The sequence below is a fragment of the Oncorhynchus keta genome, chromosome 22 (genome assembly GCF_023373465.1).
Source record: "Oncorhynchus keta strain PuntledgeMale-10-30-2019 chromosome 22, Oket_V2, whole genome shotgun sequence".
In the NCBI taxonomy this organism is placed as follows: Eukaryota; Metazoa; Chordata; class Actinopteri; order Salmoniformes; family Salmonidae; genus Oncorhynchus; species Oncorhynchus keta.
Genome location: NC_068442.1, coordinates 39,517,942 through 39,535,182, shown reverse-complemented (window position 1 = coordinate 39,535,182; position 17,241 = coordinate 39,517,942).

Genomic DNA, 17,241 nt, shown 5'->3' with positions numbered 1-17,241 from the left:
GAGTCGAAAGCCTTGGCAAGGTCGATGAAGACGGCTGCACAGTACTGTCTTTTATCGATGGCGGTTATGATATCGTTTAGTACCTTGAGCGTGGCTGAGGTGCACCCGTGACCGGCTCGGAAACCAGATTGCACAGCGGAGAAGGTACGGGGGGATTCGAGATGGTCAGTGACCTGTTTGTTGACTTGGCTTTCGAAGACCTTAGATAGGCAGGGCAGGATGGATATAGGTCTGTAACAGTTTGGGTCCAGGGTGTCTCCCCCTTTGAAGAGGGGGATGACTGTGGCAGCTTTCCAATCCTTGGGGATCTCAGACGATATGAAAGAGAGGTTGAACAGGCTGGTAATAGGGGTTCGCGACAATGGCGGCGGATAGTTTCAGAAATAGAGGGTCCAGATTGTCAAGCCCAGCTGATTTGTACGGGTCCAGGTTTTGCAGCTCTTTCAGAACATCTGCTATCTGGATTTGGGTAAAGGAGAACCTGGAGAGGTTTGGGCGAGTAGCTGCGGGGGGGTGGAGCTGTTGGCCGAGGTTGGAGTAGCCAGGCGGAAGGCATGGCCAGCCATTGAGAAATGCTTGTTGAAGTTTTCGATAATCATGGATTTATCGGTGGTGACCGTGTTACCTAGCCTCAGTGCAGTGGGCAGCTGGGAGGAGGTGCTCTTGTTCTCCATGGACTTCACAGTGTCCCAGAACTTTTTGGAGTTGGAGCTACAAGATGCAAACTTCTGCCTGAAGAAGCTGGCCTTAGCTTTCCTGACTGACTGCGTGTATTGGTTCCTGACTTCCCTGAACAGTTGCATATCGCGGGGACTATTCGATGCTATTGCAGTCCACCACAGGATGTTTTTGTGCTGGTCGAGGGCAGTCAGGTCTGGAGTGAACCAAGGGCTGTATCTGTTCTTAGTTCTGCATTTTTTGAACGGAGCATGCTTATCTAAAATGGTGAGGAAGTTACTTTTAAAGAATGACCAGGCATCCTCAACTGACGGGATGCGGTCAATGTCCTTCCAGGATACCCGGGCCAGTTCAATTAGAAAGGCCTGCTCACAGAAGTGTTTTAGGGAGCGTTTGACAGTGATGAGGGGTGGTCGTTTTACTGCGGCTCCGTAGCGGATACAGGCAATGAGGCTGTGATCGCTGAGATCCTGGTTGAAGACAGCGGAGGTGTATTTGGAGGGCCAGTTGGTCAGGATGAAGTCTATGAGGGTGCCCTTGTTTACAGAGTTAGGGTTGTACCTGGTGGGTTCCTTGATGATTTGTGTGAGATTGAGGGCATCTAGCTTAGAGTGTAGGACTGCCGGGGTGTCAAGCATATCCCAGTTTAGGTCACCTAACAGAACAAACTCTGAAGCTAGATGGGGGGCGATCAATTCACAAATGGTGTCCAGGGCACAGCTGGGAGCTGAGGGGGGTCGGTAGCAGGCGGCAACAGTGAGAGACTTATTTCTGGAGAGAGTGATTTTCAAAATTAGTAGTTCGAACTGTTTGGGTATGGACCTGGAAAGTATGACATTACATTGCAGGCTATCTCTGCAGTAGACTGCAACTCCTCCCCCTTTGGCAGTTCTATCTTGACGGAAGATGTTATAGTTGGGTATGGAAATCTCAGAATTTTTGGTGGCCTTCCTGAGCCACGACACGGCAAGGACATCAGGGTTAGCAGAGTGTGCTAAAGCAGTGAGTAAAACAAACTTAGGGAGGAGGCTTCTGATGTTGACATGCATGAAACCAAGGCTTTTTCGATCACAGAAGTCAACAAATGAGGGTGCCTAGGGACATGCAGGGCCTGGGTTTACCTCCACATCACCCGCGGAACAGAGAAGGAGTAGTATGAGGGTGCGGCTAAAGGCTATCAAAACTGGTCGCCTAGAGCGTTGGGGACAGAGAATAAGAGGAGCAGGTTTCTGGGCATGGTAGAATATATTCAGGGCATAATGCGCAGACAGGGGTATGGTGGGGTGCGGGTACAGCGGAGGTAAGCCCAGGCACTGGGTGATGATGAGAGAGGTTGTATCTCTGGACATGCTGGTTGTAATAGGTGAGGTCACCGCATGTGTGGGAGGTGGGACAAAAGAGGTATCAGGGGTATGAAGAGTGGAACTAGGGGCTCCATTGTAAACTAAAACAATGATAACTAACCTGAACAACAGTATACAAGGCATATTGACATTTGAGAGAGACATACAGCGAGGCATACAGTAATCACAGGTGTTGAATTGGGAGAGCTAGCTAAAACAGTAGGTGAGACAACAACAGCTAATCAGCTAGCACAACAACAGCAGGTAAAATGGTGTTAACTAGGCAGAGGGAGGGTCGGATTAACTACACACAGAACCTGAGTGCGGCTGGGCCGACAGATAAAACATAAACAAGCAGAATGGAGTACCGTGATTAATGGACAGTCCAGCATGCATCAGCTATGTAGCCAAGTGATCAGTGTCCAGGGGGCAGCGGTGGATGGGGCAGGGAAGCTGGACTGGTGAGTGTTATCCAGGTTTAAAAAACTAACAATGACTAAATAGCTTGTAGCTAGTTAGCTGGTTAGCTTCTGGAGGTTCTTGAGTGTGTTCTAAAAATTGAAAATAATAGCCATTCCGTATCACATTGGGTGAGGCAGGTTACCGGAAGGTATAAACAAATTAAAAATCGAAAGAGATAGAAAGTAAATATGGGTCCAGTGAGTGTTTGGGACGCGCCGATTCAGCAGGCCTGTGCTAACAAGCTAACAGTTAGTAGGCCGGGGCTAAACAAGGTAGCAGTTAGCGGACCGGGGCTAAACAAGCTAGCAGTTAGCAGGCCGAATTAGCAAGCAAGGAGATAGCAAGGGCTAGAGTTAGCCTTTGGGGGACGTCGCGATGGGGTGAGTCTGTTTATTCCTCTTCATGCGGTGACATCGATAGACCGGTCGTGGGTCCGGATATTGTAGCCCAGGAGTATGCTACGGCGGTAGCACACGGGCTCCGGCCGGGCTAGCTTCAAGCTAAGTGGGTGGAAACGCTAGCCAGGAGTAATCATCCGGGGTTGCTGTTAGCTAGATAGCTAGTTGTGAAGATCCAGATGAAGATGTTCCGTTTGCGGTGGGAATCCGGGGATAAAAAAAAATAGGTCCGTTATGCTCTGGTTAGAGTCGCGTTGTTCGAACTGGCGAGAGCTTTCCGAGCTAAAGGTTAGCTGATGACCGGTTAGTTGAAGACCGCTAGCAATGTTTTGCTGACTGATAGCTGGTAGTTAGCTGGCTAGCTTCAGTCGAGGGGTTCCGGATCCGAAGTAAATATAAATACTTTAGGAAAAATAGCTACATTGGGTGAGGCGGGTTGCAGGAGAGTATTTAGAAGTTGAGGTTTAACAAAATGTTTAAAAGATATGCGAAGAAAAATATGTAAAAACGGGAAAAAAATGAAAAAACGATATATACAAAGGGACGCGACACGACAAGACGTCTTACTGCTACGCCATCTTAGCTAGCTAGAATACATAGTTCGCGGCCGATAGCTAGGTAGACTATCTTCCTTGTAACTACAGACACTCACTACAGACAGTCACACTACAGACAACCACTACAGACTGTAAAGCTACAGACAACCACTACAGACAGTCAAGCTACAGACACCCACTACAGAGAGTCACCCTACAGACACCCACTACAGACAGTCACACTACAGACACCCACTACAGAAAGACACCCACTACAGACACCCACTACAGACAGTCAACCTACAGACACCCACTACAGACAGTCACTACAGACAGTCACGCTACAGACACCCACTACAGACAGTCACGCTACATTTACATTTACATTTAAGACATTTAGCAGACGCTCTTATCCAGAGCGACTTACAAATTGGTGCATTCACCTTATGACATCCAGTGGAACAGCCACTTTACAATAGTGCATCTAAATCTTTTAAGGGGGGTGAGAAGGATTACTTTATCCTATCCTAGGTATTCCTTAAAGAGGTGGGGTTTCAGGTGTCTCCGGAAGGTGGTGATTGACTCCGCTGTCCTGGCGTCGTGAGGGAGTGTGTTCCACCATTGGGGAGCCAGAGCAGCGAACAGTTTTGACTGGGCTGAGCGGGAACTGTACTTCCTCAGTGGTAGGGAGGCGAGCAGGCCAGAGGTGGATGAACGCAGTGCCCTTGTTTGGGTGTAGGGCCTGATCAGAGCCTGGAGGTACTGAGGTGCCGTTCCCCTCACAGCTCCGTAGGCAAGCACAATGGTCTTGTAGCGGATGCGAGCTTCAACTGGAAGCCAGTGGAGAGAGCGGAGGAGCGGGGTGACGTGAGAGAACTTGGGAAGGTTGAACACCAGACGGGCTGCGGCGTTCTGGATGAGTTGTAGGGGTTTAATGGCACAGGCAGGGAGCCCAGCCAACAGCGAGTTGCAGTAATCCAGACGGGAGATGACAAGTGCCTGGATTAGGACCTGCGCCGCTTCCTGTGTGAGGCAGGGTCGTACTCTGCGGATGTTGTAGAGCATGAACCTACAGGAACGGGCCACCGCCTTGATGATAGTTGAGAACGACAGGGTGTTGTCCAGGATCACGCCAAGGTTCTTAGCGCTCTGGGAGGAGGACACAATGGAGTTGTCAACCGTGATGGCGAGATCATGGAACGGGCAGTCCTTCCCGGGAGGAAGAGCAGCTCCGTCTTGCCGAGGTTCAGCTTGAGGTGGTGATCCGTCATCCACACTGATATGTCTGCCAGACATGCAGAGATGCGATTCGCCACCTGGTCATCAGAAGGGGGAAAGGAGAAGATTAATTGTGTGTCGTCTGCATAGCAATGATAGGAGAGACCATGTGAGGTTATGACAGAGCCAAGTGACTTGGTGTATAGCGAGAATAGGAGAGGGCCTAGAACAGAGCCCTGGGGGACACCAGTGGTGAGAGCGCGTGGTGAGGAGACAGATTCTCGCCACGCCACCTGGTAGGAGCGACCTGTCAGGTAGGACGCAATCCAAGCGTGGGCCGCGCCGGAGATGCCCAACTCGGAGAGGGTGGAGAGGAGGATCTGATGGTTCACAGTATCGAAGGCAGCCGATAGGTCTAGAAGGATGAGAGCAGAGGAGAGAGAGTTAGCTTTAGCAGTGCGGAGCGCCTCCGTGATACAGAGAAGAGCAGTCTCAGTTGAATGACTAGTCTTGAAACCTGACTGATTTGGATCAAGAAGGTCATTCTGAGAGAGATAGCGGGAGAGCTGGCCAAGGACGGCACGTTCAAGAGTTTTGGAGAGAAAAGAAAGAAGGGATACTGGTCTGTAGTTGTTGACATCGGAGGGATCGAGTGTAGGTTTTTTCAGAAGGGGTGCAACTCTCGCTCTCTTGAAGACGGAAGGGACGTAGCCAGCGGTCAGGGATGAGTTGATGAGCGAGGTGAGGTAAGGGAGAAGGTCTCCGGAAATGGTCTGGAGAAGAGAGGAGGGGATAGGGTCAAGCGGGCAGGTTGTTGGGCGGCCGGCCGTCACAAGACGCGAGATTTCATCTGGAGAGAGAGGGGAGAAAGAGGTCAGAGCACAGGGTAGGGCAGTGTGAGCAGAACCAGCGGTGTCGTTTGACTTAGCAAACGAGGATCGGATGTCGTCGACCTTCTTTTCAAAATGGTTGACGAAGTCATCTGCAGAGAGGGAGGAGGGGGGGGGGGGGAGGATTCAGGAGGGAGGAGAAGGTGGCAAAGAGCTTCCTAGGGTTAGAGGCAGATGCTTGGAATGGAGTGGTAGAAAGTGGCTTTAGCAGCAGAGACAGAGGAGGAAAATGTAGAGAGGAGGGAGCGAAAGGATGCCAGGTCCGCAGGGAGGCGAGTTTTCCTCCATTTCCGCTCGGCTGCCCGGAGCCCTGTTCTGTGAGCTCGCAATGAGTCGTCGAGCCACGGAGCGGGAGGGGAGGACCGAGCCGGCCTGGAAGATAGGGGACATAGAGAGTCAAAGGATGCAGAAAGGGAGGAGAGGAGGGTTGAGGAGGCAGAATCAGGAGATAGGTTGGAGAAGGTTTGAGCAGAGGGAAGAGATGATAGGATGGAAGAGGAGAGAGTAGCGGGGGAGAGAGAGCGAAGGTTGGGACGGCGCGATACCATCCGAGTAGGGGCAGTGTGGGAAGTGTTGGATGAGAGCGAGAGGGAAAAGGATACAAGGTAGTGGTCGGAGACTTGGAGGGGAGTTGCAATGAGGTTAGTGGAAGAACAGCATCTAGTAAAGATGAGGTCGAGTGTATTGCCTGCCTTGTGAGTAGGGGGGGAAGGTGAGAGGGTGAGGTCAAAAGAGGAAAGGAGTGGAAAGAAGGAGGCAGAGAGGAATGAGTCAAAGGTAGACGTGGGGAGGTTAAAGTCGCCCAGAACTGTGAGAGGTGAGCCGTCCTCAGGAAAGGAGCTTATCAAGACATCAAGCTCATTGATGAACTCTCCGAGGGGACCTGGAGGGCGATAAATGATAAGGATGTTAAGCTTGAAAGGGCTGGTAACTGTGACAGCATGAAATTCAAAGGAGGCGATAGACAGATGGGTAAGGGGAGAAAGAGAGAATGACCACTTGGGAGAGATGAGGATCCCGGTGCCACCACCCCGCTGACCAGAAGCTCTCGGGGTGTGCGAGAACACGTGGGCGGACGAAGAGAGAGCAGTAGGAGTAGCAGTGTTATCTGTGGTGATCCATGTTTCCGTCAGTGCCAAGAAGTCGAGGGACTGGAGGGAGGCATAGGCTGAGATGAACTCTGCCTTGTTGGCCGCAGATCGGCAGTTCCAGAGGCTACCGGAGACCTGGAACTCCACGTGGGTCGTGCGCGCTGGGACCACCAGATTAGGTGGCCGCGGCCACGCGGTGTGGAGCGTTTGTATGGTCTGTGCAGAGAGGAGATAACAGGGATAGACAGACACATAGTTGACAGGCTACAGAAGAGGCTACGCTAATGCAAGGAGATTGGAATGACAAGTGGACTACACGTCTCGAATGTTCAGAAAGTTAAGCTTACGTAGCAAGAATCTTATTGACTAAAATGATTAAAATGATACAGTACTGCTGAAGTAGGCTAGCTGGCAGTGGCTGCGTTGTTGACTTTGTAGGCTAGCTGGCAGTGGCTGAGTGTAATAGTTTCTACAGTGCTGCTATTCGGGGCTAGCTGGCTAGCTAGCAGTGTTGATTACGTTACGTTGCGTTAAAAGAACGACAATAGCTGGCTAGCTAACCTAGAAAATCGCTCTAGACAAAACAATTATCTTTGATACACAGACGGCTATGTAGCTAGCTATGTAGCTAGCTACGATCAAACAAATCAAACCGTTGTGCTGTAATGAAATGAAAATGTGATACTACCTGTGGAGCGAAGCGGAATGCGACCGGGTTGTTGAGTGCGGAAGTTCTATTCAGTAGACGTTGGCTAGCTGTTGGCTAGCTAGCAGTGTCTCCTACGTTAAGGACGACAAATAGCTGGCTAGCTAACCTCGGAAAATTAAGATAATCACTCTAAGACTACACGCTCTAAACTACACAATTATCTTGGATACGAAGACAGCAAAGACAACTATGTAGCTAGCTAACACTACACTAATCAAGTCGTTCAGTTGAGTGTAATAGTTTCTACAGTGCTGCTATTCGGTAGACGGTGGACGTTTGCTAGCTGGCTAGCTGCTGGGCAGATAGCAGTGTAGACTACGTTAGGACGACGAAATACGAAGTTGCAATAGAAGTGCTGACTGTTTCACTTTGTTGTCCTCTTTCTTTTCCTTTTTCTTCTGTCCTTCTTTTGTCCTTATTTTGTCTTCCTTTCTTCTGTTAACTAGATATTTTTGTTGTTATTCTTTGTAAGCTAGCTATCTTCTTCCAGGAGAGTCCCTTGCAACTGCTTAGCAACAAGTAAACAATTCTGCTAGCAATTCAGCTAGCTAAGATAACTGTACAATTTTATGAAAAATAGTTAATTTTTCAAAAGCCTGTCTTTTTTGGTTTGTTCCTTGTTTTGTCTTCTATTGAGTCTTGCAGTTTTCTCTTGATTTTTTCGATGTACTTCACTCTAAAAAACCATTTAAATCTCAATATATACAGGAGCTCATTTTTCAGCAGCTGCTCAATTTAGAACTCCGGAACATAAAGACACATAAAGCTACAGACACCCACTACAGACACCCACTACAGACAGTCAACCTACAGACACCCACTACAGACAGTCACGCTACAGACACCCACTACAGACAGTCACGCTACAGACACCCACTACAGACAGTCACACTACAGACACTCACTACAGACAGTCACACTACAGACACCCATCTCAGACAGTCACGCTACAAACACGCACTACAGACAGGCATGCTACAGACACTTACTACAGACAGTCACACTACAGACACCCACTACGAACAGTCATGCTACAGACATCCACTATAGACTGTCAAGCTACAGACAACCACTACAGACAGTCAAGCTACAGACAACCACTACAGACAGTCACGCTACAGACACCCACTACAGACAGTCAAGCTACAGACAACCACTACAGACAGTCAAGCTACAGACAACCACTACAGACAGTCACGCTACAGACACCCACTACAGACAGTCACCCTACAGACACCCACTACAGACAGTCAGACTACAGACACCCACTACAGACAGTCACGCTACAGACACCCACTACAGACAGTCACGCTACAGACACCCACGACAGACACCCACTACAGACAGTCAACCTACAGACACCCACTACAGACAGTCACGCTACAGACACCCACTGCAGACAGTCACGCTACAGACACCCACAACAGACACCCACTACAGACAGTCAACCTACAGACACCCACTACAGACAGTCACGCTACAGACACCCACTACAGACAGTCACGCTACAGACACCCACTACAGACAGTCACACTACAGACACCCACCTAAACCAGTCACGCTACAGACACCCACTACAGACAGTCAAGCTACAGACACCCACTACAGACAGTCAAGCTACAGACACCCACTACAGACAGTCAAGCTACAGACACCCACTACAGACAGTCAAGCTACAGACACCCACTACAGACAGTCACACTACAGACACCCACCTAAACCAGTCACGCTATAGACACCTACTACAGACAGTCAAGCTACAGACACCCACCTAAACCAGTCACACTACAGACACCCACTACAGACAGTCAAGCTACAGACACCCACTACAGACAGTCACGCTACAGACACCCACTACAGACAGTCACGCTACAGACACCCACTACAGACAGTCACGCTACAGACACCCACTACAGACAGTCAAGCTACAGACACCCACTACAGACAGTCACGCTACAGACACCCACCTAAACCAGTCACGCTATAGACACCTACTACAGACAGTTGAGCTACAGACACCCTCCTAAACCAGTCACGCTATAGACACCCACTACAGACAGTCAAGCTACAGACACCCACCTAAACCAGTCACGCTATAGACACCTACTACAGACAGTCAAGCTACAGACACCCTCCTAAACCAGTCACGCTATAGACACCTACTACAGACAGTCAAGCTACAGACACCCTCCTAAAACAGTCACGCTATAGACACCTACTACAGACAGTCAAGCTACAGACACCCACTACAGACAGTCACGCTACATAAAACCTCTACAGACAGGCAATCTACAGACACCCACCTAAACCAGTCACGCTATAGACACCTACTACAGACAGTCAAGCTACAGACAACCACTACAGACAGTCAAGCTACAGACCCCCACCTGAAGTATGTGACATAGGCTTTGAAAATGCTCATGTGAATTGGTTACCAGTGTGGCAAGTGCCACTGACTGCTGGTAAGCTTTCTTGACTTGGATATTAATTTTTGCCTACACTTGGCTAACCTTTGTTTAACCAGCTAAACAGCTGCTCTTAGCGAAAATGTGTTTAGAGTTACCTAGCTAATAGAGTTTACACTTCCTCTTCTAATTATTATGTGGAGAGGTCAAAATAATGAAAAACTATCTACTAAATCAATTGATTTTAAAATGTTGACTACTGTCGACTACTTCCGCCATTATCGTTCACCATCATACGATAAGACAAGACAGCACATTTTTTGCTAACGTTTGATGGGTTCCCTGGGTCGCCGGTTTGCCTGAGAGGGGGTCCCTGGGTCGGCGGTTTGCCTGAGAGAGGGTCCCTGGGGTCGCCGGTTTGCCTGAGAGGGGGTCCCTGGGGTCGCCGGTTAGCCTGAGAGGGAGTCCCTGGGTCGCCGGTTTGCCTGAGAGGGGGTCCCTGGGTCGCCAGTTTGCCTGAGAGGGGGTCCCTGGGTCGCCGGTTTGCCTAAGAGGGGGTCCCTGGGTCGCCGGTTTGCCTGAGAGGGGGTCCCTGGGTCGCCGGTTTGCCTGAGAGGGGGTCCCTGGGTCGCCGGTTTGCCTGAGAGGGGGTCCCTGGGTCGCCGGTTTGCCTGAGAGGGGGTCCCTGGGTCGCCGGTTTGCCTGAGAGGGGTCCCTTGCCTGCCTGAGGGGAGTCCCTGGGTCGCCGGTTTGCCTGAGAGGGGGTCCCTGGGTCGCCAGTTTGCCTGAGAGGGGGTCCCTGGGTCGCCGGTTTGCCTAAGAGGGGGTCCCTGGGTCACCGGTTTGCCTGAGAGGGGGTCCCTGGGTCGCCGGTTTGCCTGAGAGGGGGTCCCTGGGTCGCCGGTTTGCCTGAGAGGGGGTCCCTGGGTCGCCGGTTTGCCTGAGAGGGGGTCCCTGGGTCGCCGGTTTGCCTGAGAGGGGGTCCCTGGGTCGCCGGTTTGCCTGAGAAGGGGTCCCTGTGCAAGAAAAGGTTGACAGCCCCTGCACTAGGACCTTCGTGAGGTCATTTCAACAATAAATTACCAGTCTGTAAATAGCTATACACCCGCTTGTGTCAACATATGTATGTAGATTGATGTACATGTGCATGTGGGTATTCTATGGAATTCCCAAAGTTACGTCTTGATAGAGAAGGCAAAGCTGTCTTACAAGGTAATGATTGCACAGTGGTAGAGTAGAACGCTACTTATGTTTCTGGTTTATATGGCTGAAGGATCCAGGTTAAACATTGTAATTGGATTTAGAATTAGACCCCTGGAGGAGGCTGTGTTAAGCGAGAGGTTACGACCTTTGCTCTCACCTCATAACTCAGGCGAGAGCTTCACTGTGGTGAGGGGCATTCATTACCCCACTGCACTGTGGGATAGACCCCAGTCCGGAGCCTACACTCCATGCTGATTCAGAGTTTTTATAACCCGTGACCAAAGAGCCATAAACTACCAGTGTCACGAATTCCCCTGCAGAGCATGTTCCTCGTTGCACCAGGCACCGCCTTTAAGGGAACACAACACACGAAAATCTGATTTGGTGTGTTGTGATTTGGTGTTCGAACAGTGAAGGACGGCAACAGGTTTTACTTTTGGCCACTATAACTGTGATCCCTTTTTGGTTTGGGACAGAAGACATAGGGGACACACTGTAACTGAGGAAGTTCAAAATGTAGCATAGATTCCCAAAACAAACTCTCATGACCACCTAAGCTTGACTTATCATACATACAGTGGAATAGCATTTAACAAGAACATCCATTTTGACCAGTTTGAAGTGGATAAAATGAAATTCAAGCAAAACAGCCTGGACTCTTCCTTTATCACTAAAGTCTTTCCCAGCAAAGCAAAAACACAGAAAAACAATAGAGTATCCCTCCTTGCTGCTCCTTACAATGCTCTCTCCCAGCAAAACACACTAACTTCCAACAGGAGTCCCCAAACGACAGCAGGCACTATTTAAGCTGAACAGCTGTGTTAGTGACCATCCCCACCCCCTCCTCGGTGGAGACCCTTCTCTCACAAGCTCCCCATTCACAGACCTCAAGACAATCCCACTTGCAAACACAGAGAGGGGAGTGACTGCCCTGGCAGACCAAACCATCCAAAGGTCCTCCACACTGGTTAACCCAGTAACAGCGGTAGAACTGGCTCCTGTTCAGTGGCATGCGTCTGACTGTTTGCTGATGTCTGACTGACTGGCTCCTGTTCAGTGGCATGCGTCTGACTGTTTCCTGATGTCTGACTGACTGGCTCCTGTTCAGTGACATGCGTCTGACTGTTTCCTGATGTCTGACTGACTGGCTCCTGTTCAGTGGCATGCGTCTGACTGTTTGCTGATGTCTGACTGACTGGCTCCTGTTCAGTGGCATGCGTCTGACTGTTTCCTGATGTCTGACTGACTGGCTCCTGTTCAGTGACATGCGTCTGACTGTTTCCTGATGTCTGACTGACTGGCTCCTGTTCAGTGACATGCGTCTGACTGTTTGCTGATGTCTGACTGACTGGCTCCTGTTCAGTGGCATGTGTCTGACTGTTTCCTGATGTCTGACTGACTGGCTCCTGTTTAGTGGCATGTGTCTGACTGTTTCCTGCCTGATGTCTGACTGACTGGCTCCTGTTCAGTGACATGGCATGTGTCTGACTGTTTCCTGCCTGATGTCTGACTGACTGGCTCCTGTTCAGTGACATGCGTCTGACTGTTTCCTGATGTCTGACTGACTGGCTCCTGTTCAGTGGCATGTGTCTGACTGTTTCCTGCCTGATGTCTGACTGACTGGCTCCTGTTCAGTGACATGCGTCTGACTGTTTCCTGATGTCTGACTGACTGGCTCCTGTTCAGTGACATGCGTCTGACTGTTTGCTGATGTCTGACTGACTGGCTCCTGTTCAGTGGCATGTGTCTGACTGTTTCCTGATGTCTGACTGACTGGCTCCTGTTCAGTGACATGCGTCTGACTGTTTCCTGATGTCTGACTGACTGGCTCCTGTTCAGTGACATGCGTCTGACTGTTTGCTGATGTCTGACTGACTGGCTCCTGTTCAGTAACATGCGTCTGACTGTTTCCTGATGTCTGACTGACTGGCTCCTGTTCAGTGGCATGCGTCTGACTGTTTCCTGATGTCTGACTGACTGGCTCCTGTTCAGTGACATGCATCTGACTGTTTCCTGATGTCTGACTGACTGGCTCCTGTTCAGTGACATGCGTCTGACTGTTTCCTGATGTCTGACTGACTGGCTCCTGTTCAGTGACATGTGTCTGACTGTTTGCTGATGTCTGACTGACTGGCTCCTGTTCAGTGACATGCTGTTTCCTGATCTGACTGTTTTCAGCATGATGTTTGCTGACTTACTGGCTCCTGTTCAGTGACATGCGTCTGACTGTTTCCTGATGTCTGACTGACTGGCTCCTGTTCAGTGGCATGCGTCTGACTGTTTCCTGATGTCTGACTGACTGGCTCCTGTTCAGTGGCATGCGTCTGACTGTTTCCTGATGTCTGACTGACTGGCTCCTGTTCAGTGGCATGCGTCTGACTGTTTCCTGATGTCTGACTGACTGGCTCCTGTTCAGTGGCATGCGTCTGACTGTTTCCTGATGTCTGACTGACTGGCTCCTGTTCAGTGGCATGCGTCTGACTGTTTGCTGATGTCAGACTGGTGTGTCTTCAAAGTACACAAATTACTGGGTTTGTTGTATATGCTGCCTCTGTGAGGCACTGTGTAGAGATGTGTTTGCCGAATACTATTTGCATAGAGAGATGGCACATATTCTGAGAGGCACATATTCTGTGATTTGACACAGCACAGACTGGATCTTCTTCATGGGATATATCTTCATTGATTTGGACAAAGGATCTGATATAAAACGCCTTTTGTTCACTCAACCATCTCATTGTTGTACATTGGAAGGGGCTCAAAACAAATGCAGGAATATGTCAAATGTCAAAAATTGGTTTGTGTGCAACTTTTAATTATGGTGTATTGAGTAACATTCTGGTTGTCCAATTCCTAGAATTTCTTGTTGTTCTGCAAAACCAGACAAACTAATTCATTTGGGGGAACTCCAATATGTGAGAAACTACACTGAGTGTATAAAACAATATGAACACCTGCTCTTTCCATGACATAGACTGACCAGGTGAATCCAGTTGAAAGCTATGATCCCTTATTGATGTCACTCTTTAAATCCACTTCAATTTGTGTAGATGAAGGGGAGGAGACAAGTTAAAGAAGGATTTTAAAGCCTTGAGACAATTGAGACATGGATTGTGGGTGCCATTCAGAGGGTGAATGGGCAAGACAAACTATTTAAGTGTCTTTGAACAGGGTATGGCAGTAGGTGCCAGGCTCAGAACTGCAACGCTACTGGGTTTTTCACACTCAACAGTGCGTATCAATAATGGTCCACCACCCAAAGGACATCCAGCCGACTAGACACAACTTTGTGAAGCATTGGAGTCAACATGGACCAGCATCCCTGTGGAATGCATTTGACACCTTGTAGAGTCCGTGCCCCAAAAAATAAGGCTGTTCTGAGGGGCAAAAGGGGGAGTGTTCTTAATATTTTGTACACTTGGTGTATTTATATAGTACAGTCTGTCTGTCTGTCTGTCTGTCTGTCTGTCTGTCTGTCTGTCTGTCTGTCTGTCTGTCTTTCTGTCTTTCTGTCTGTCTGTCTGTCTGTCTGTCTGTCTGTCTGTCTGTCTGTCTGTCTGTCTGTCTGTCTGTCTGTCTGTCTGTCTGTCTGTGTGTGTGTGTGTGTGTGTGTGTGTGTGTGTGTGTGTGTGTGTGTGTGTGTGTGTGTGTGTGTGTGTGTGTGTGTGTGTGTGTGTGTGTGTGTGTGTGTGTGTGTGTGTGTGTGTGTGTGCGCCTGTGGGACAGTGGGTTCCTCCATGTCGTGACACAGAATAGCACACACAGTACACACAGAGTACACACACACACACACACACACACACACACACACACACACACACACACACACACACACACACACACACACACACACACACACACACACATAAACACACATACCGACACACACAAACCTGGTGCATCTGTCAACGCTAGAGCCGAGTCCCTGCGTCATGTCTGACACGCAAATCGCAGACAAGGCGCTAAGTAACCCCGCCGCCACCCTTGCGCTAACCTCGCAACCTCGCCGTTGCATAGGGCCGGCTAAAAGCAGCTCAAACCGGAGTGAGCCAGTGCTGTGTAACACCACCCACTCCACTGCCACCACCAACACCACCACCCTCCCCTTCTCTCAACAACCATGATGCACACAAACCCACATGCTTCCACTTCCTTCTCTCTCTCCTTCTTTGTTTGTGCTTTTGGCTTTCTTACCACAGGGATGGGTACAGGCTTGCAAATTCGACTTTCAAGGTTCATTAGTTGTATCTATGTGATACACATGGTATACAACGTCCATCGAAATGCTTACTTGCAGGTTTCTTCTCGACAATGCAACAACAATAAGACATAACAAAAAAGAAGAATAGGAATAAAGTAAATGGCTCACTTAATAGAATAAACATTTTACCATAAGTATATACAGGAAGGCATAATTTATATTCCAATATGTACACGTGTTTTGGGGATTGGGAGGCAATGTTTACATTGTGCAGTATTTAGCAATCATAATGAGAGTCCAGTTGAAGTGTTAAGAAGGCAGCTTGTAGATATAAACTGTCTCTAAGCCTGTTGATGTCAAACCTCATGCTCCAATAACGTCTGCCCGACAGTAAGGGAGTGAACAGCTTGTGGCTAGGGTGTGTGGGATCCTTCATGATGATGTGGGCCTTCCATGGGCAGAAGCCAGGTCCAACCAGTCAGAACGCTCTCATCGGTGCAGCAGTAGTATTTGGAGAGGACCCGGGGTGGCATGCCGACATTCTTCAGCCGCTTTAGGAAGTAGAGATGCTGTTGCGCCCTCTTGGGAAGAGTGGTGGTGTTGTTGGTCCATGACAAGTCCTCAGTGATGTGGATGCAGAGGAACTTAAAACTGCTGACTCTGTCTACTGCAGCCCCGTTGATGTAGATCAGGGCATGTTCCCTCCACTGCTTCCTGAAGTTAACATCCAACTCCTTTGTTTTTCTGACGTTGAGGAAGAGGTTGTTGCCTTGGCACCACAATGCCAGCTCACTTACGTTCTCCCTATAGGATGACTCATCGTTGTTGGTTATCAGGCCTACAACCACATATAAGGGCACAGGATGCAGACACGGGAGGCAGATGGTTTGAGTCTCTGATATACTATGATCCAAGGGGCAGGCAAGATAATGGTTGTGGACAGGCAAAATATTATAAACTAGGTCAGAGTCCAGGAGGTACAGACTGGCAGGCAGGCTTGAGGTCAGGGCAGGCAGTATGGTCAGGCAGATGGGTTCAGAGTCAAGGCAGGCAAGGGTCAAAACCGGAAGGACTAGCAAAACAGAAAAAGCAGGAGCATGACAAAACACGCTGGCTGACTTGACAAGACAAGACAAACTGGCAACAGACAAACAGGGAACACAGAAATAAGTACCCAGGGACTAATGGGGAAAACAGGTGACACCTGAAGGTGGGTGGAGACAATCACAAAGGCAGGGGAAACAGATCAGGGCGTGACACCGTGGGGTCGTCAGAAAACTTGATGATGGAGTTGGTGTTGTGCAAAGCGACACTGTCGTGGGCGAACAGGGATTATTACAGTGGGCCCCTGTGTTAAGAGTCAGTGTGGAGGAGGTGTTGTTGACCATCCTTATAGCCGTGGTCGGACCATCAGGAAGTCCAGGATCCAGTTGCAGAGGGTGGTGTCCAGACCCAGGGCTCTTTAAAGTAGGTGGGGACTACAGCCTGGGACTGGGACAGGGACAGGTTGATGATTTGTGAGTATTCTCTCTTTTTAGAGTTTTTAGAGTTTTCCTCAGAGAGCAAAAGCAATTGGTCATCCAGAGCAGCGAGAGTCTTCCTGGATGGCTCAGAATTGTCTGCCCCCCCACACACTTGTTTTTCTGCATCGCTTGGGAGAAACCATGACGTTTGACCTTAGAGGCAGAAGTTTACATGGGTCTTTCCTGTTATTGGAAATTTGTTTTTAGTGTGGTGTGGGTAACTTCCCATAAGATGGCTGAATTCACTCACCAGTCATTTGAGGACTCAACTCTGTTTTGTGTTTCATATGTGACTGGAGGATTATTTTCCAAAACAGACACAAAGACACGTAAATATGCAATTCTTCCTCCAATGGTACATTTGCACAATATTTAGCTTATGCATCCTTTCCTGAAAAGGATAAGTTTGTTTTTATGTGTTTATGTCCCAGCTTGGATAAACATTGATGAAAAACATTTGCTTATGCTGTTTTTCTGTTAGTGATTTTCAGGCATTGCCTCACTCTGATTTTCACTGCAGCTCCAGCAGGTCTCAGTGGTATTGGAGCTCGGACCTGCTTTCAATCAGTTCCACAGTTGGAATG